This window comes from Lagopus muta, chromosome 1, assembly GCF_023343835.1.
Source record: "Lagopus muta isolate bLagMut1 chromosome 1, bLagMut1 primary, whole genome shotgun sequence".
In the NCBI taxonomy this organism is placed as follows: domain Eukaryota; kingdom Metazoa; phylum Chordata; class Aves; order Galliformes; family Phasianidae; genus Lagopus; species Lagopus muta.
Genome location: NC_064433.1, coordinates 90687035 through 90708940, shown reverse-complemented (window position 1 = coordinate 90708940; position 21906 = coordinate 90687035). Strand labels below are relative to the sequence as shown.

The 21906-nt window shown below is 38.7% G+C and overlaps 1 protein-coding gene across 8 annotated transcripts in view; it reads right to left on the bottom strand.

The window, feature by feature from the left end:
- Positions 1–21906, bottom strand: part of EPHA6 (EPH receptor A6) — a 504987-nt gene that overhangs the window by 280720 nt on the left and 202361 nt on the right. The window contains exon 1 of one of the 8 annotated variants that reach the window (XM_048934206.1): positions 2555–2783. The exons of the other annotated variants lie outside the window; for them this stretch is intronic. The gene's annotated coding sequence lies outside the window, so the exon portion shown is untranslated. Of the gene's footprint in view, positions 1–2554; positions 2784–21906 lie in introns of those variants that run through there. 8 annotated transcript variants of the gene reach the window in all.

Genomic DNA, 21906 nt, shown 5'->3' with positions numbered 1-21906 from the left:
AAACTTTTTGATGATATCCAGAGCCGGTAAAGCAGCGTTTTTCTGCAAAAGGAAAGTAGTAGCTGAACAGGGATGTGAAGATTGAGTTTGGTAGGTTGCATGTATGTAAACAGACTCGTGACTCTCCTCAGTATCTGTGGCCAGGATCCAGCCTGGTCTCAGGTGACATGTTACCATGACAGTGTGTCCAAAAAAAAAAAAAAAAAAAGGAGTATAGTGAAACAAAGAAGATCAGAGGATCTTTTCAGCACACTGTCATGAAGGGAGAATGTTAGAAACGGGTCTAAATTGCTGAAAGCAGTCATACTCCTAGACTGAAGAAGAGAAAGCTATGAGCTGACCTGATAGTGGCCTTTCCATATCTAAAGTGAGTGACAGGAAAGAAGGTGACAGACTCTTTATCAGGGCCTGTGGTGACAGAACAAAGGGAAATGGTTTCAAGCTTAAAGAGGATAGATTTAGGTTGAATACAGGAAAAAGTCTTTTACAGTGAGGGTGGTGAGGCACTGGAACAGGTTGCCCAGAGATGCAGTTGATGCTCCGTCCCTAGAGACTTTTAAGATGAGGCTGGATAAGGCCCTGGACAACCTGATCTAGCTGTGGTGTCCCTGTTCACTGCAGACGAGTTGGAGTTCCCTGTGAAGTCTTGGAGATATTTAACTGCCTCAGGATGCTTTCACATTCTTTACAAGCGTGCCTTAATTCTTTCTTTGCTACCACATGATTGGAAATATTTGGGGAATATATGCAAGCATGGAGGTGAAAAATTCTGAGGGCTCCTCCTTCTGAGTTCAGCAGTAATTCTAGAAAGATATCAATGCCTGCATGGGCAGGAAAGAAAGTAATACAAAGACCATTCTCCAAATTCTCTCTTGCAGGGACCAGATGGCCAGCACTGACATAACCATATCCTTCTTAATCTTTCTGTGTTCTTGTTCTTTGTTGAAGGATTTTTGAGCAACAACATAAACTGTCAGAAGAATCACAGTACACTAGTTAAGGAATGATGCCTTGGGAACAGCCATATGGACCGAGGATCACTTTATTCTCTGTCTTGTTTTTGGTGGTTTTTTTTTCTTCTTTTTTTTAATGACCTGAAATGGATTGCAAAGCACCGTCTCTGAAAGAGAAATGTCTGGATCACATGATGGCAGAAGTGCCATTCTCCTCATGATGATTTTCATGACCTAAGAGTCTCAGAGATAGACTGAGTTCTAGGACACAGTAAAAGTAAGTACAACAGATCACAGGAAATGTTAATTTTAGAAAACACCTGGAAATGAGTAAGTAACAATTTTGAGAGCAAAATCCCACGTCTAAGGAGGTTCAGCAGTAAATAGAAATATTCTGAGTCTTGCAAGGCCGCAGATTTTGCTGATGTCACACACTGGTAGCAAAGTCACTATGTGTTTTACTCTCTTCTTTAGCATTTGAGATTCAGCACATCTGGTTCAGAGATAAGTGAGGAGAGGCTGGAATGGAAACTGGTCACCAGTTTGATACTGATTTTCTCAGGGAAGAAATCTTAGAGAAAAGGATTATTCCTAATTATTCCTAATTCCTATTCTCTGTAGTTCTTCTCCCATTTAGATGTGCTGATGTCTTTGCAGAATCCCCTGGCTGCGTGATGCAACAAATCATTTCTCTCCAGCATTTAGTAAAGAGTAAGCCATTCAGGTGAGCATCTCATGAAACCCAATATGAGTTATTCAATCCAACCTAATGTATCTAAGAAAACAACTTGGAAACAAACATTTTGTAGAAGATGATTGCTGTAAGTGACAAAAGCAATGACAGTGAATCAGTGTGACAAATCAGAGCCAAATAAGGCTCAGTTTGTAACTGAAGGGTTTGACTAGATATACGGGTAATACATTTGCAACCTTGAGCAAGGCCCTTTGATGGTCAGTTCTGATGATACTTATCTGCAATATCATCTTCCTTCAAAGAAGCCCTTTCCCAGAAAGAGGTTAAACAGTTGGAAATACTTAACAGAAAAGCAATTAAGGGACTTTATTGTGCTGCATAAACTAAAAAAGATCAGAATAGCTAAATATGAGAAGCAAACTAATCAGCAAACAGCATAAGAATGGAGTAACACTGTAAATATCTGCAGACCATATAAACACACAGAAGTAATCACTGAGAACAAGGTGGGGGATAGCTTAGTGGAAAAACAGTTTGAAGTTAGAAAAAAAAAAAAAGAAAAAAGTACAGTCCAGGTGATAAGAAAAAGAAATTTAGAAAGCAATACCAACATCTCTCTAGACATGAAGTTTTCTCTCAGAGAACACGGAAGTTCTACAATCAATGACATTTCAATCCCACTGCAAATGACTTGATAACATAAAACCATTTCTCTATCTTAAGCATCCAAAATTCAATGAACAGGTTTATATTATCCATTTCACCAAACACTGGCTTCACTAACTAGTGAAATTTCTTATGTTTTGTGCCTACCTAAATCATAGTTCTACATATGGCACTTATATATGTTCACTATTTAGCATTAACAGCAGATTTTTCATTATGCCATACTGATAAAGTTACTTACTTTATACAAAAGATGAAGATCTGAAAATGTATTATCTGAGTTGTGGGTGGGTGTGCTGTGAGGTGAGAGAGCAATTATCAGAATAATTATTATAGTTCATTAGTGTCTAATGGTGTGTGATAAGGACTGTAAAATGCCTGCTATGTACTTAGTTATCTTTCATTTGGCATTCAGTGACAAAAAAGAAAATGATCTGTATGGTATGCACACACTGACTAAGAATGACTAAGAAAATAGGAAGCAGAACAAAATAGAGATTCAGAGTAAAAACCAACACAAATAGAAATAAAGCAAACAAAAACTTTTCTTTTTATAAGCAGGAGCATCAACTTTGGAAAAAAAAAAAACACAATTAAAAACACTTTCTATTGTCTCAGAAAAGCAATTTCTATTTCTTAGGGTTTGCTAAAAAAGAGGCTGCTGTGTGTGTGTGTGTGCATGTGTATCCACACATACACATGCATGAAGAACCACCAATTGTATATATGATTTTTAAACAAAATGCTTTACTTTCACTACAATTGACTTTTTTTAGCAAAAGATGTCTGGCTGAATCAATTTAAACAGCAACACAGAATTTGGCAGCAGTCCATTTCTGCTGAGATGAAACCAGCTGCTACCTAATCCATTGATCCTTTTAGCTATTGATTTGTTAATTTAATGAAAAATGAAGTTTTAGAATGTGAGCAAATTCACAGTGCTGAGGAGACAGGATTTTGATAGGTTCTGCTGCCGGATTAAGCTGATAAATCACACATGATTTAAAATATTAAAGATTTTCAATATTGCAGGATGCTTAAAGTATGAATCCAAATAGAGGAGTGAGCTGTTAGAAAAAACCTCTCAGGATTAAAAAGTATAATCTTGAAACAACCAACCTGCCCCCTTTGTCTTCTATTTACTAATATTGTTGATTAAAACAATTTTGCTGCGTTTCATGCTCCTGTTCACTTCGAAGTGCTGAATTTTGGAGAAAATAACAGATATGATTGTTATCACAGAGAAAATTAATGCTCGTTCTATCTAAACTGAGATAGCTCCATGCCGTAACAGACCTTTCACGTACATCTCCCCACTCTTCTTTTTTATCAAGAGTCTATTGGAAAACAGATAGAGGGTTCACAGGTGAAACACGTTGTGCTCTTAGCAGATACCTAATCTGTGTACCACTGGAGAGCTCAGTGTCTTGCTCCCTACCTGAGGAATCATACCCATTAAGATATACTTGTTTTCTCATGAATTCAATTCACACAAGTGAATGTTTGTGACTCAGAATTCCATAGCTGTATACGTAATGAGAATGCCAAACTGACAGAGTGACCTCTCCTTCTGCTGGTGTTTAAAGCAGATCAGCAATTTACGACCAAAACAGTTTTTTTTTTTTCCCCTGGAAAATCCTAGTTGCAGAAAACTGATGTTTTGGAGAAAAAGAAGTTGTAACGAATCTATAAAACCTGCCTGTTTTCCTACCAGCTGTCTTAAATAGCTGTTAGGCATCCTAGCTTGCAAACAACTTCAGCTCTATCAGTCTGATGGAGGACAGAACTACTACAACTTCAAGCAGGCCAGGGGCGAATGCTGTAGGGACTGCCCCAGAAAAAGGACATCAACATTTTTCAGTGTTTCTGTCTCCATCAAAGGGGCTGAGAGTCTGTATTCCCAGTATAAAATGTAAAACAAAACATACAGGAAAAAGACAGTAACACTATTGAGGAAATAAGTCTTCCATTTGAAAATTTCCCTGAGTGAGAGTTAGCAGTGAGATCAGTGTTCACCTGACTGCGTCAGTCATGCACCTTGCAGGTAAATTCTGTAGGCTGTATCAGCACTTCAGAACAAGAGCACAGCGGCTTTCATAAAACTTCAGAAAACAGAACCTCTGGACAGACTGCAACAAGAGTGACCAATTCCAGCTTTAACATGACTTCCTGAGGCAATAGAGAAGAAAAGCCATGACACTGACAAGCTTTAGCTACCCAAACTATTCTACAAAACTGTGGTTGTAATAGGTGAAAAGTGCTTCCCAAACACACGCCTTTCAATCTGCATAAACAGAGAGTTTTATACATACAAAAGTACATCTGAATATCCAGTGTCTATGCTTTGTAAGTACAAATGTAGAGTCTCAATGCCATGATCTGGAAATACGATTGACTGTACGAAATAATTAATAACTTATAAACTAATAAGTAGAAGAGTTTCATTCATTCACTGCAGTCCATACTGTTGGTTTTTCTGGTTTTTTTTTTTTTTTTTTTTTTTTTAACTGGAACAAAGAGGACACGTGGAAAAAGAATTTGCACAGAGTTCTAGGAGGATACTGACAAGGATAAATATGTATTTTTCCCCTCCAAATACTGAACTAGAAAGTGTGAAATTGAAATACAACAGAACAAAACCTAGACAGCTTCCACCCACAAGAAGTTGTTTCACTCATTTCTCATTTGTTACTTTTTAATTACTTTATTATTTTTTATTACTTGTTTTTATTATATCTGTTATATGCACTCTCCATATAATATCTACTGATACACGAGGGCTGCTCAAAAAATAATGGCTCCTATGTTATAATGTTGGCCCACAACCTCAGAGGCGGATGTTGGTGGTATGGCAGTAGTGGCTGAACCTTCTCAACAATATTCTATAACGTTTTATTGACTTGTGACAGATGGCAGCAGAGGGGCAGTCTGACACAATCGTGTCTGATACAGAAGTGAGTGCGAAGCAAAGAGGTGGAACTGAATTCCTCCATGCAGAAAAAAATGCACCCACTGACATTCAGTGATGCTTGCTGAATACTTATGGAGACCAAACAGTGGATGTGAGCACAGTGAAGCAGTGGGTAGTGTGTTTCAGCAGTGACAATAATGACATGAAGGACAAGTCACATTCTGGATGGCCATGCAGATTTTTATGAGCAAAGCAAGCAGGCTCTTCTTCATTGCTGGTGAAAATGCACAGCTAATGGCGGTGATTGTGCAGAAATAGAGTGTTTTGTACCTGAACTCACACTCTACTAAATAGTGCTCTTCTGCTCGTTATATCTGCTGTAATTTTTCATGGAAATAAATAGGAGACATTACTTTAGGTGTGACCTACATATAAGAAATATAACAATAGTATCCTATTATTCTACAATATGGTAGTAAGTACCAGAATTCAGAGAGCAGCCTGTGAATCTTTGAGTATCCAATTGAACTGTTCAGACACGTCAGCAGGTGAGAACAGTATTTAATGCAAAGACAGAAAACCAAAGAATTAAGAATGTCACTGATGAGATTAGCACTCATGAGATTGATAAGTTTGAAGGAAAGCATAAGCTTTGAACATCTCACATTTTCCATTCTATACAGGTCTACTGTATTACTGAAAACATGAACACAGGTAAAGAACACACAAGACAAATAAAATTGGAGGAAAAAAGTTAATATGTTTGAAGAGGTACAGGAGGTGAAGTAATGCAAAACAACAAAGCCCAGGAAAGCAAGCTTAACACTAATATGAGTCTCTAGGAAATCCATATTTCTACAAAGTTTAACAGGCCAAGAAGTTCCAGACTCACCAGAAGTAACCCAGGGTCAAAGCTATGAATTGTATGTACCGTGTGCAATCACAGATCACAGAATCACAGAATCACCCGGGTTGGAAGGGACCCCAAGGATCATGTAGTTCCAACCCCCCTGCCTAGCAGGGCCACCAAACATACACATTCAGATCAGGTTGCCCAGGACCCCGTCCAACCTGGCCTTAAACACGTCCAAGGACGGGGCATCCACAACCTCCCTGGGCAGCCCGTTCCAGGGCCTAACCACTCTCCTAGTAAAGAACTTCCCCCTAACATCCAACCTAAATCTTCCCTCCTCCAACTTGGATCCATTTCCCCTAGTCCTGCTGTTGTCAGCCCTTTTGAAGAGTTTACTCCCCTCCTGGGTGTAGGTTCCCTTCAGGTATTGATAGGCTGCAATGAGGTCACCCCGCAGCCTTCTCTTCTCCAGGCTGAACAAGCCCAACTCCCTCAGCCTGTCCTGATAGGGGAGGTGCAATAAAAATGTAAAGAATCCTTCATTCTGCGAAACCATGAATGCTTTATTGCACTATGCAAATGATCATCAGTGCAGCAAGAAAGTGATGAGTCTATCCTTCACAGATAGCCAGCTCAGCTCTGATAATGATAAACAGAACTACGGAAAGCACTACTCTTTCTGCTATGATGTCTCCTCCGTATGTACACACACGACTTACACACATCAATATATCTGTACAGATCAAGTATAATAAGGAGAATTAAAATGAAAAGACTTTTTTTTTTTTTTTTTTTTTTTTTCCCCACAGGCATCAGCAGTGATTAGAAGGTTAACAAAATACTTGAAATGATTTTGAAACAAATAAAAAATATTGAAGAACGATGTGCTATTTTCCTATCTCCAGTTATTCATCATTTTTGCATTGGAATACCTACAGGTTGGAACTGTGACATAATTAAACCAGCTTTCAGCTAGGCTTACTCAATTTCCCTTGCCAGTCCTGATTCAATTTAAGATACCTTGTCCTCCTGAGTGGAAACCTCCTGTAATAGGAATGTAGGTAAAAGTGATGATGATGCCAAATTCTAAGTATTTCCAATAAATGTTTACGTTTCAGACTTTGCTATTCAGTAGCTGCTCTTTCTGTGTCTTTTTTGGGGATCTTGAATGAAAAACGCTTGATGTTGGATTGGGCCTTTTGCATATCTGCAACTTAGGATTTTATAGCCCTCAAAAACAAACAAACAAACAAACAAACAACCATTAATCATCCAGTAAGTCTCACTGACATTATTATATGAGACAGAATTTGTCTTGTATTTAGGACCCTTGAAACTTGATGCATCACAGAATCTTCAAGAAGGTAAACACTGTGACTGTGAAATGAAATAGAAGATGGTACATATTTAGCGTATACTTCTATTTGACTTTGAACAGTAAACCTTAGGGTAGGTCACTGACATAAGACTATACCAATATTTCCTATATTCTTTCAAAAACACTTACCTACCTTCTGTATTTAAAACAGATTATGAAATTATTTTAATTGCTTCTGGAATCTGGCTAGTTTTGTTGTATTAGCTGATGCAATTAAAATAATAGGTTTTAAATGGGCTTATATTTCAAGTATGATTATGTTGAATTGAATTATTCCCTAGTTATTATGAAAATACTAAATGAACATTACTCATTTTCAACCCATACTTCTAAATTGATTTCTATCCACTTGAGCAGGGCTAAATTTTTAAAATAAAGTAGGCAGATATTTTACACTCTCAAGTACTGTCTCAACTAGGAAATCCGGTCTAGAATGCAAAAACAACTGAACAAGGTCCAAAACTCACTACTGAAATATGCAAATAGACACATACCTAAGGGAGTCTACATATTGTCATCTGTTCTGTAGCCCCAAACTGGACTAACTCAGAATGATCCAATGTATTTTTTCAAAGCTTTCCATTTATAGATATTTAATTGTTGAAGAAATGTTGATGAAGCTCAAGGTGGCATGGAAGAAGGAAGAAGACGGGATGGTGCAAAGCAAAGCACAATAGGCTGGATAATTAGTCTTTTCCTCAAAAAAATATGCAACGATCAGTTCAATCCTGAAGAACCTAAGAAAACTCTCATTGTCTGTTCTACTCAAAGACTTGTAGTAGTGGAACTCCAAAACAACAAATGAGCTTGTACTATCTGTTTCCCTGTGGTACACAGTAACACCTCTTAAAGTTCCCCATCCCACTATGGAAACACTAGATGATTTGTGGAACTCTGAACCTATAAGAAGAGAGGAAATGCCGCTTTCTTATAGAAGTGGAGCAATGTTGAGGATATAAAATCTTCTGTAGAATAGAAATTAAAATTGCTGTGCAATGTAAAGTGATACAGTTAATCTATATGAAGTAGTAATGTTTGGGAACAAAAGTAAGGCATCATTTGAAAATCTTCATCCCATCTTTCGTAAAAGAATAGCAGAGTGTTCTAAGGAAGATAACATACTTGTGTCTAGAAGGGAAAAATTATTAGGAATGATTAGTATATACACACAAGAAGAACAAATATATTATTGGAAACAGAATGAGGAATGAGACATATACATAAGATTTTACAAATAACATCATCACATACAGGAAAAAAAAAAAAAGAAAAAAAAAAGAGATACCACTTTTATTGAACGTCAGTAAGGAAGTTGGCAGTAAGGAAGGTGTCACTTCCTATATGGCACATTAAGTCTTAGCAGTCCTCTTGGAGGTTTCATGCACAGCTGGATGTCTGGGGCTCAGAAATGAAGTATTAGGGTTTAGTGGATACTTTGCAATGACAATTGATAAGCAACAGAAAGAAAAAAGGGGATTTCTGAGAGACATGAGAACATTTGGATCTACATGTGCTGGTGTTCACTGTAACTTTCTCTATGTATTGCTGAACTGGTGTGAGGAATCCTGATACTCAGCAACTGCAGGGATGAACAAACAGGAGCTGCAGACACCTGGACTAGCCATTATTTATTCCCAGAACACATTTCCATATAACTGAAAGATGCTGCCTGCTGCCATTTGGCTTTTTGATGTCCTCGACTTTTTTTTAACCAATAAAATAGCATCAGTGCTAGATTTCTACAGGGTTAAGAAATAATGAGAATTTATGCTTTCTACTTATACAAACCACAACCTCTTCATTTGTAGTCTTGAGAAGAGTAATTTCAAAGACAGGTATCCCTTAAAGTAGGTCTGCTATGTATCTATCTCTCCTGGGATTTTAGTGTTTAAAATTTTCTTTTTTTTAGTAAGAGATGCATGAGAGTTTACTGATATCTTTCTGGTATACTCACTCCAGTTTAATGGTACCTTTTGCCTTGTCCAGTCATTTTTCTCAAATAATGCAATCAGGTTGGCAAGGAATGATTCTCCCTCAGTGAATCTATTCCAGTGAATCTGTTCCCAGTCTGCTCCTTCTCCTTCAATGGCCAGGTTCCAAGAGAACTCGCCCCACAATAAGTGAGACTGACTTGTCTGTAGTTTCCCAGACTGTTATTTAGGCAGTTTTTGAAAATGAGTGCATCTTTCCCATGTGTGTATTGTTGATAGCATTGATAGCAATTTCCAATTTCACTAAAAATTCACCTCATATAAAGCACAATTATTTTGTAAATTAACAGACATCTGTTGAATCTGTACTGTCTGCAGTGTTTGAACATCTGTCCTATTTGCTTAAGTTACTAATTCACCCATTTATAACCCTCATTGGCTTGCATTTGAACAGCATCAACAATGGGGAGAGGCTACAATGATGAAACAAAAATCCACTGTTCTATACCACCCATACAAGAGAACCACATCCATGGCCTCAAATAAAATTGAGAAATACAGTCACAGTAACTGTTATTACATAAATCTACTTAGTACTGTCTGAACTTGTTTTCCCTTAATCTTGTACTGATCTTGATTTTGATAATGATTCCTTCAAAGGGATGGACAAAGAATCATAGGATCATAGGAACACAGAATCATAGAACCATTAATGTTGGAAAAGACCTCTAAGATCATCTAGTCTACCTACCACCACTAATTGCCCACTAATCCATGTCCCTAAGAACCACATCTACAATTTCTTGAATTCCTTCAGGGTCAGTAACACCACCACCTCCCTGGGTAGCCTGTTCCAATGCCTCACCACTCTTCCTTTAAGAAAAGCTTTTTCCTAATATTCAATCTGAACTTCCCTGGTGCAACTTAAAGCCATTCTCTCTCGTCCTATTGCTGTTACCTATTGCTGTGAGAAGAGGTTGACTCCCGCTTCACTACAACCTTCTTTCAAGGAGTTGTACAGAGATAAGGTCTCCCCTGAGCCTCCTCTTCTCCACGCTAAACAATCCCAGTTCCTTCAATTGATTCTCGTAAGACTTGTGCTTCAGACCCTTCACCAGTTTTGCTGCTCTTCTCTGGACATGGTTCAGGGCTTTGATGTCTTTCTTGTAGCGAGGGGCCCAAAACTGAACACAGATCTCAAGGTGGAGCTGAATACAGGGAGACAATTACCTCCCTGCCCCTGTTGGCTACCCTGTTTCTGATACAAGCCAGGATGCTGTTGGCCTTCTTGTTCACCTGGCCACACTGCTGCTTGTGTTCAGCTGAGCACAGTCCAGCAGCCCAGATTGTTTTCCTCCATGCAGCTCTCCAGCCACTCTGCCCCAAGCCTACAGCAAAGTATTGGGTTGTTGTGACCAAAGTGCAGGACCCAGCACTTACTCTTGTTGAAACTCATCTCACTGGCCTCACGCCCATCGATCCAGCCCCCATTTATGACCCTTTTGGCAAGTATATAAAATTAAGGAGCAAAGTTAGATAGCGTTGGCTGTAGACAGACTTTTCTTAAGGACAAGTCAGATGCTAAAAAAGAATCCTACCCTTGACAAAAGCACTAAAAAGATCAGAGGATCATCAAACACTTCTTCAATTTGCTGCTCAGAAAACAAAACAAAAAGCCTCACAAAACTGCAGTGAGAACAAACAGTATGCTAAATGAATTTAGTTTAAATCAAGAAACAAGTTAACTCAAAATTCAGGTGTAATATAAACATTTGGTTTTCATCTTCATTTTAAAGCTAGGAAATATTTTTGGCCCTAGATAGAACATGTAAAAATTAGAAGGCCTAATCAACTTAACCAAACCACCTACTTCTGAAAGAGCTAAGCATTTTTCTAACTCAAGGCATTAAATAAAACACATTCAGAGGAATTAGGCTAGACCTGAGAAAGAAGTTGCTGGTGCCATTTAAGAAGGCCTAGCTTATCCAGGGCTAACAAATACAAGGCAGGAGTTGCAGGATACCTATGACCTTCCAGACATGTAGCTGAAGTTGAAAGATAACAAGATGTTTAAAATGGCACTAGACCCCACATTTCTGCAACTGAATCTCACCATTATTAACTCACAGGATCAAATGCATTTCAAAATGCTCTGCATATCCAATTATCATAACAATTCTTTCTAAAAATTCTGAAGTAGACTATGCAAATGTATCCTACAATAGAAAGTAATTCTTTATTGGATATTGAGAAAGCATATCTTTTTTTTTCCATGCCCTGCAACTTCCTAATGAGAATAAAAAAATCCAAATAGTAAGTCAATACGACTTTTTATTACACGCCAGAAACCAAAGCAGGGATCATTCCTAATTCTGTTTCTGAATAGCAGGAAGCAGTGCTGTTCATTATATCTACCTTGTTTTTCACAGTTAACTGCTTGAGGTTATAGTTTTTCAATATAAACACTGACTGTAATAAAAGAATAAGCATAAGGCCAGAGGAAAGAGTGGCTGCAATGCTGTTCTTTGAAAAGAGCATATACATTCCAGATCTCAGAGCTGATTAGCTACGTGGACAGAGGAGTGGAAGAAATTAAGCTAAGACACCACAACCCCAGGGTTGAATACTGTTGAAACTTCATTAGTTCTGTGTTCTCCAGAAACTCATTATCTGAAATAACATTTGATATTTCACCAGAGTCAAAGGGAGCATAACAGCCTTTCTTTTTCCCTGTCTTTTTGTATTTTCTAAGAGTCTCAGTCTAACGATATTCAGATTGAATAATAAACATCTGTTTAGTTTTGTTCGAGGAAGATGGTTAAGGTCAGTATTACCTGGCAGTAACTAACAAAAAATTCATATGAAAATATTCTTAATGCAAAGAAATATAAAATAATTCAGGTTGAAAAGATGCTAGGGAGACATCTGGCCCACCCCTGACTTGAAGCAAATCTGAGGTAGATCAGTTATTCAGGAATTAATCAAGTCAACTGTTATTTTTCTCTTGCCCCTCTCGAAGTGGGATGCACCACCTTCTTTCCTCCAGGCACTTGTAACTCCAGTTGGTAACCATGAACTTGCCTGCTACGTTTGATTTCCAAATGCCCTTGTGATTAATACTCATCAGGTAGCTTAAATTGCTTATCACTGTTGCATGTTTTTCACTCAGATCTGGATGGGACAAATAAGACGGTCTACCATACAGACGTACCATTCAGAGTTTAAATAAGTCTTCTGATACAGTGTTTGTGCTTATAGCAAATAGTGATAAAAAAGTCCTAGAATCTGTAAAAGGACATTACCAAATTCTGCAGAACACAGTTTAATATCAGGAATCAGCTTGTCTTCTTGAAAACTTGTGTTTTCCCAGACAGCTTTTACTATGAATATTTTAGTCACATCCCACCACCTGAAAATAGAAAGCTTCTTTCCCCATCTATCTGTATGCTCAGGAAAAAAACTTATTGATACATGGCTTTTACAAACTCTTTCCACACATGTCAAGCTTAAGAATCTCAGATTCATTTTTCTTAATGATTTGTTTCATTCCACGCAGAAGAGAGGCCGGAGAAATCCCTTTATTCAATCTGTTAATTTTCCACTTCTGTATTTTCAGTTAGGAAATGTATTATTTTCTATGCTTGAGTTTGTCTAATCATACTGAAAATCATGGTCCTCAGTCCACTCTATACTGAATTGACTACATCTCCGTTGAATGTGAGCAATTTTCTATAAGATGCAAAGCAAATTTTTTTTTTTTTACCCAATTTTTGCAATGCCCCTGCAGTTCCACGCTGATATCAAGAGACTGCAACAGTTTCATTCTTCTCTGTAACTTTGTGGCCACATTCTCTGAGATCAACAGCTGCCTCTTCAATTCTGCTCCTCTAAGTCATACAGTCCTCTGTTACCAACTGCATGAAGTAAATGAAATGCTCAACATGCTCCAGATGCAGGTATGTGTATTTGTGGCTTCAACTTTTTTTCCTTTTTTTTCTTTTTTCCTTTTTAGTCATATACTGAGACTTATTTTCACATACTCCACTTTTTCCAGCAAATTTTGCATTAATTCCTACAAATTTCCATTCAAATTATTACCACTGACAAAGCACAGGGTAATGTCCACCCAAAGACAGATTCACTGTCAAGAATACCAGTACTGTAATCCATCAGGAAATTATGTACTGATTACAGAACGATAGCCCACTTGGGCTTATACTGCAAAGTAAAATCAGTTAGATTCTTATCAGTGCTTTTTGCTGTTATTTGTTACAAGAATGAAAGGTGCAATGATACTGTTGGCAGTGAAAACTCTAGGAAAAAACTTATTTTTGAGAAGAAAAATATCATTATCTCCATTTTTCATTAAAAACTTGAAATTTTGTTTCTAATGACAATGTTCACCTATGTATTGGAAAAATTTATTTCTGTATTTGTTTTATATTCTGCTATGGTAAGTGAGAAGACATACTAAAGGAAGTATCCAAGTCTCAACCTCTCATTTTACAGCACCTAGGGAAAAGTTTGATTCAGGAAGTCAAATGAGCACAAAAGGCAACTATGAAATAAGTTAAATGTACTTACTTCAGGTTTATAGTGTTTTGCAATTTATAGTATTTATAGAATGTTATAAATGACAAGTCAGATGATAATAGATCTCTTGTGTTAGTATCCTGCCATGACATTTTCACACTGTATAAATTCTAAAAGGAAATCTATAAAGTGTATTTTTTGTCATTCTATCAAAGTAATGACCGCTGGAAACATTAGCAATAAGCTGGGCAATAATCCCATTTGTTCAGATTCAGACTACTATTTATAGCAGAAACCCTAACTTTTATCACCATTGTTGGACATGGAGCATCCTCATGTCTTTGGTCTGCTGATAAGAGGTAGCTCCCACTGGGAACAAGGAATGCAAGAAAAGGGTTGTCCTTCTTCCCAGGGCAAGCTCTGCACTTTTGGTCCCATGTATTTACAAAATCACTAAGCACCTCAGGGGGGTCTTAGTAAAAGAGGCAGCCAGAGTTATTTACCTTGGAAAAAGAATGAGAAACCTCCCCAGTGGGAATATATTTCAGCCAGCTTCCAAAGACCAGATGCTAAGGTCATTCTTTTCTTCTGCAGGAGGCACTAAAACCTTTCCACTGGTAACAAGTGGCAGAACAGTATTTCTTATGTAGAGATAACACAGAAGTCCATCCCTGTCCATTTATTCTCAGTGAGCTCAAATTTCATTCTAAGGCAGTTTCCAAGCCCAGCAGCGGTGGAAAGAAAACACTCACAATCATTTAACTTCTAATAATGAAAGTAAGTGTATTTTATAGCTGCTCAGCACCTCAGGAGTGGTGCTAACATTGCTTCTATTTTTGTTCACGCTAAAGGGTAAGGAGTTCATCCTTGCTGCTCCAAAAGCAAAGGGTTTAGATAAAAATCTCTTTTTCTCTCCCAAAGAAGTTGGGGCTCCAAAATATTGTCAAATCGAAAATCTCAGAAGCTGTCTATAATTTTCTGCTAGCTTTTTCCTTTATTTATGCCACCTGCTGCTGTCCTGTCACAGCACAGCACAGCAGGGAACAGGAATGAAAGGAAGAGCCACAAACACACACGGCTGGATTGTGTTTTCCCAGTGGAGCAGCATGAGGTAAAAATGATAGGGATTATGCTGCCACTTGCCCCGAGGCAAAATGTTAATAATGTAGGAAACAGCCTTACGCTTTCTTCTCCCAAGGGGGAAAAAAAGGGATCTTTGATATTGGAAAATTGAGTTTTTATGCCCCTAAAGGTTGCTCACTAGCTTAGAAATGTATATTACTGCATGGGGTCATTAAAGTAGTAACATGATATTATAAGGGTTGGATTTTGTCCAAGAAATCAGGTGCTCATTGCTTCCAAAGAGTATCAAATAGCTTTTTTTCAGATGGTCTACAAAATACTTTTTATTCCAGCACGGCTTTATCACCACAGCAAGTTGTTTTTTTTTTTTTGCCTTGATGTTTCAGAATGTTCACATTAGGCAAGTCCACAGGAAATAGATGTTATGGTCTGTTGACAGCAACATTAATTTAGACAAACATTTCACTGGAAAGTAGGAATAAAACATCTTTTGTACCTCACTAAACCATACAAGTTTAAGTCTAGGTACCAAGAAAGCAAATAGATTTCAGGTTATCCAGGATTGGCTGACACACCCGAAAGCTCTGCTGCCATTCAGCAAGACCTGGACAGGCTGGAGAGCTGGGCAGTAAGAAACCAGATGAGGTTCAACAAAAGCAAGTGTAGAGTCTTGCATCTAGGGAGGAATGATTGCATGCACCGGTACAGGTTGGGGGATGAGCTGCCGGAGAGGAGCTCTGTGGAAAGGGACCTGGGTGTCCTGGTGGACGACAGGTTGGCCATGAGCCAGCAGTGTGCCCTTGTGGCCAAAAAGGCCAATGGCATCCTGGGGTGCATTAAAAAGAGCGTGGCCAGCAGGTCGAGGGAGGTGATCCTCCCCTTCTACTCTGCCCTGGTAAGGCCTCATCTGGAGTACTGCGTCCAGTTCTGGGCTCCCCAGTACAAAAAAGACAGGGATCTCTTGGAAAGAGTCCAGTGGAGGGCCACGAAGATGGTGAAGGGCCTGGAGCATCTCCCCTATGAAAAAAGGCTGAGTGAGCTGGGTCTGTTCAGCCTTGAGAAAAGGAGACTGAGAGGGGACCTGATCCAGGTCTATAAATATCTAAGGTGTGGGGGGCAGAGTGGTGAGGCCGGACTCTTTTCAGTGGTGAGTGGAGACAGGACAAGGGGAAACGGCCAGAAACTGCAGCATAGGAAGTTCCGCACAAACATGCGCAAGAACTTCTTTACAGTGAGGTGACGGAGCACTGGAACAGGCTGCCCAGGGAGGTGGTGGAGTCTCCTTCTCTGGAGATGTTCAAGACCTGCCTGGATGCCTACCTGTGCGACCTGCTGTAGGGAACCTGCTTTGGCAGGGGGGTTGGACTCGATGATCTCTGGAGGTCCCTTCCAACCCCTACAATTCTGTGATTCTGGGATTCTGTGATTCTGTGATCTCTTTCTCTGCGGACACATCTAATCACTGTAGTGTTCTTTCCAGTTGTCATTCAACTGTCCAAATGTGGTACTTAGCTTATGATTATGAATCTAAAGAGGCATAATTAAATACTAAGTTCTTTTCTGTTGATTAAAAACAGTGGAAGTAAAGCAGAAATCTGGTATTTTTCTGAAGTAAGAATCCAATTTTGGGATTTCGGATTTCTTTCTTTACCCATGTTCACATTGAAAAAATTATTCCTGATCTCATCTCAGATCAAATAAAAATCATATCTCCTGTTTCACAGCAATAAATCACTGACAAATATCAATTCCAAAATGATAAATCTTAAGAAAATGAATTGCATTTGATTAGAAAGGATCTCCTCTCTGTAAGATATTTAGAGTGGCTGGCAGTGCACAGAGAACAAAATAAAATCATTGCTGTATCCTGTAAATGTGCTGATAGGAAATAGGAATCTGCGTTACCACTTTCTGATGCTCAGCAAGCACTCTTGAAATTACAGATACAAGAGTGACCCTTAGCAATTTTGCCTTAGGATCAATGCAGTTGATTGAATTTTTCATTTCCTTTGCATGGCTTTGGGTTGTAGCAACTTCTCTCCTCATACATAACTTATACTTCCAGTCTCTATCAGCATAAAACATGTATTAGGAGATTACTTATCAGTGTAAAATGGAATTATGAATACTTTTTGCTGAGAGAACAATTCCTTTACTGCATTAATCCCAGCAACAAAAAGTCCTGATTCATGCCTAGCAAGATATGTTAAAGCAGATCAAGTATAGGTGTTTATTACAGGCTGCTATTCTTCGGCCCTACATTTCATTTTGTTAAGGTCTCCTAAGAGAAGCAGTTTCATTTAGCCTTGTTAAGCTTTATTTAGGGAGAAGAATGGAGAAGCACGACCTGCCAGTCTGGAGTAGCTTTTTCAGTCCTCATCAGAACACATTCCAAATTGAAAATGCATATGTGAAGGGATACACTGACTTGCAATGTTTACACTACATTTGCTTTCCTGATGGTGGTAATTTTTCCTGAGTGTTCTCATAACACAAATGACTTAAGACCCTAAGAAAAATTGGAAACACAGAAGAAGCTATAACAACAAAGCCTGTAACAACCAAGTTAACCTAGCCAAATAACATGGAGAATGGGAAAGCTAAGATGTTAAGAAAATTAATAGCATCCAAAATTTAATTGATAACTGGTACTCAGTAATGTTTCCCTTTTTATAAAAAGAGATTAGCAGTTTGATGTATAAAGAGGTGCTTTACCAGATAGTATGGTAGTGATCTCTCTCAGAGCCTTCACAGCTATCAGATACAAAAGAAACAGTTAATTTTTTCTTTTTAAATCTTAAAAAGGATTTCAAAATTGATTCAACATTTGAAATATTATTTCTCTATGGAAAGCCAGGATATCCTCCTTTGTCTTCCTCTCTCTACAGATGATTTCAGCAGGAAATACTGAGTTGTAGCTCGCAGGAAAAGCTCAGTTTTGCTGCTTCATAAGAAAGCCCATTTCCATTTGTGGTTATGTGTAGTTTAAAAACAGCAGTGAGATATTACACAAAATGGCTGGATGGCATCAAGCTGTCTGAGAGCATCTGCTTCTCAGACCTCCTCTGATGCATGTGATGAGTGTTTTCCAGTTCTATCATCCCAATGTTCCCTAAATGCAGACGGACCTTGTTCTGTGACTGCATGTAAAATCAGGTGGTGGCACTGGGGGAAGATTCAGTGAGAAGTAGAACACCTTGTATTTTTTACTGGAAAATGTCTGACTTTTTGACAGTCAGTGGCAAGGCTCATTTTAACAAACCTTTGGTCAAAGGATGTTGCAGGATGCCTGCCTTGTTAGCTTCACCAAACTGCAAGGACAAAGCATTGCACTCTTGTGGGGTAAAGCTGAAGGACAGAATCACCAAACAGGGAAATGCAGATTTTTATATTGCATTATCCTTAGTGCTACCATCAAAGTCCAGCTCCAGAAGAAGGAGTAAGGCTGGATGCACAGTGTCTTGCCCACTGAGCCCTGTACAGAAACTCCTCACATGATCACCATTCTTCATAAGAGTTGTGCTTCAGTATGAGCATCACAAGCAATAGAGCTTTTACCATATTCATATTGCAGTTTCAGGAGAACACACACTGAAGATGTTATCATTGGTAGTGATCTGTTCGTTCCCTGCTGGTCTTTCAATTTTTGTTTTTATGAGCTTCGGATATTGAGCAGATGTTTCAACCTGATTTTTTCTTTATAATTGATATAAAGCCTGGTAGCCATTCCCTCATGTTAGCTGTTCAAGACACTAAGGTAAAATTCTTAGTAAAATTACTTTAGAGAATGAAACAACTCTCACAAGAGGCAGTCATTTCTCCTTCCACTGCACCCCAAATACAAAGCAGAAGTCTTATGCAAAAAAAACAAAAAGCAAAACAGTGGATGCTGCAGGTAGCATTTGTCTGAACAAAAGCAAATGTCTATATATTTGCATCTAACTTGAACTAGACACTTTTTGAGATCTTTTCTAGACAGAGGAGGAAAGCTCTTTCAGGCTGTCATTTTGATATACATGCATATGCATTTTGATATACGTATCACCTTAAAGTGAATCACTAAAATACAATGTATCGATCTTGCTCAGAAAGCATCTATTTTTCCACTTACTAGAAATAAGGCCTCAGCTGTCTGTTCAGACATAGAAATCTCAAGCTGAATATGATGAATCTCACCTTGTTAGATTATAATGACTGACCTGTCAATCAATTTATCCTGCTGATAAATGACTAATACAGAATCACAGATACATAGCACTCATGATCCAAATAATTGGTTACTATAAGCACACAACTGTGGTTTCAGGGACAGAATAATTTACTGCAGTGTCTCTGCATGAGCATCAGATCTTTACACTGAAAACAACAGCTTAATCTGATTTCCCTGATAGCAGCACTGTATCTTCTAATTTTGTTATAATACAGATAGAGCAACGTGTTGTCCTCAGTCCCTGCACTGTGCAAGGGAGGTGCTGCCTTGGGCTATGACAACATACCTGCAAACCTGTCCAGCTGCTGACCATCCTGTGGAACAAAGAAAGACCTGAATATCTGAACATCTGCAGCTGCCAAAACCCTCACTTGCTCTTTTGTCTGTTCCTGCATTACAAACTCTGGCATAAATCCTTTCAGCAGAGAAGTTTCTTTGCTCATCCTTACACACCTGCTTAAAAAAATATATGTCCTTCAATGCTCAGTGCTATCCATTTCACAGCTGGAAAATCGTATAGTTGAGAGTACTCAATTAAATTTGTCAGAAAGTTTGGACTGTGAAGTTTATCATTTTCCTCATTTCTTTGGGAAAAAAAGACATCAGAATTACTTGCTCCATTTATCCTTGTATACAAGTCAGAAGAGGAACTGATGAAAAAGTGTATTTTAGAACATTAGAAACTGTAGTTTGAAAAGCATTTTTTAGATCTATAGTTCATAATGAAGTGTGCAGAATGATGATAAGGATGAGCTACCCTGAATAAGTATTAATTTCATTCCTACTTATCTGTCTCTTTTCCGTGTCATGGCTTCAATTTCAGGTTATGATTACTAGATAAAAATCCTTCCCTTAAGATACTTTAGCATTGTCTCTGTGTGTGTGTGTGCAAAGCAATTATGGAAAAGATCATTTGTTTTCTTTTGAGTGCAATCTCCATACTCAATGTACTGAACTAATAAATGGGGTCAAAAGTTCAAATAATGAAAAATGCAATAACCCTTGCTGATGACTATAAAAAAAGAGAAAGAAAAAATATTGGAAAGTGGAGAAGAGACAGAAAGAATTAAGCATATGTTGTAAGGACTCTTAACAAAGTACCTCAGCTCTTCTCAGAGGACCAGCAAAACTGAGAGGAAGGGTTGCTCAGTTTGAAGAGAAACCAAATAATTTTTTCCAACAAGTAGAAAAGAAAAAAATCTAGACTGGGAAAAAGCTTTTATTTTATTTTATTTTATTTTATTTATTTGCTTGAGTTTTTTTGTTCGGTTGGTTGGGTTGGTTTGTTGTTTTCTTTTGGTGAGTGATCCTAACCACACAAGGCAAGTGCTATGTAATTTTGGCTCTTCTGGAATAAGAAAATGTTGCACACGGAGATAACAAAATATGTAAGGCTATTAGCATCTTCAGTCACTCCAAACGCCCACAGATCAACACAGGCTGCTGCTGAAAAGAGAAGCCCTATCTCCTTTTGTTTTTTCTCTCAGCTTAGCCACTTCATTAGTTCCTTCCCTTGCATAAGACTTTACTGACCTTTCAAATATGCAGTGAGTTGGATCAGCCTAACCAGTTAAGAGAAAAGCATTGTTCTGACTAGTTTACTTTGTGTCAGCAAATGATAGAGCTGATTTCACTCACTGTGTGGGTATTGAATTACTAGCACAGATGACTGGGAATCTGGGACTGGAAGATGTGGCTGAGGAGTCAAGCCATGGCTTTCAATAGACACAGCTGGACAAGAATAAGGGCACTGTAAAACGCAAGCTGCATTTTTCTGACCTATTTAGCTTCTGTGCAGTAGTCACTACAGGTACCATCTCCAGAGAATACACAAACACAAACAAGGCCAGCGGTAAGATGATGAAGGCAGAGCTTTCCTGTCCTGATAGTACACAGCTGTACTGTGACAAATACTTGAAATAAGCGTAAAGAGGAAGGTAATCCTATTGTGCCTATTTGTGGAGGTGGGAGGATTCAGAGCAGATGGACTACAGAGGAAACAGTTACAATATAGGGGCAAAGACAAAATACCACAGAATCACAGAGTGGCTTGGGTTGGAAGGGACTTCAAAGCACATCCAGTTCCAGCCCCCAGCAGTAGACAGGGCTGCCCCCCACCAGCTCAAGTTCCCCAGGGTCTATCTAACCCGATCTTGAGCACCTCCAGGAATGGGGCATCCACAGCTTCTCTGGGCACTTGTGCCAGCGCCTCACTGCCCTCTGAGTAAAGAATGTACTCCTAACATCTAAACTAATCCCCTCTCCTTTAGTTTAAAGCCATTCCCCCTTGCTCTACCACTATCTGACTGCCTAAAGTCACTGCTCCTGCTTGTAAGCTGCCCTCAAGTACTAGAAGCTGCATTGAGGTCTCCCTGAAGCCTTCTTTTCGCCAAACTGAACAAGCTCAGCTCCCTCAGCCCATCCTCATAGGAGAAGTGCTCCAGCACCCTGATCATCCTTTGTGGCCTCTGGACCCACGCCAACTGCTCCATATCCTGGAGGCAACAGGTAGGGCCTCACAAGGGCAGAGAATGTGATTGAAATATTTTGGGAAAAAGAGCCTATGGCTAGGAGCCAATGAGAAAGGAGTGCAGAAATAAAATACAAGAGTACAAGGAAACGGACTCTGAAAGGAATGCAAGAGGAAAACAGCTACGGTGCATGAAGACCATCCTGTAATCAAACAATGCAACC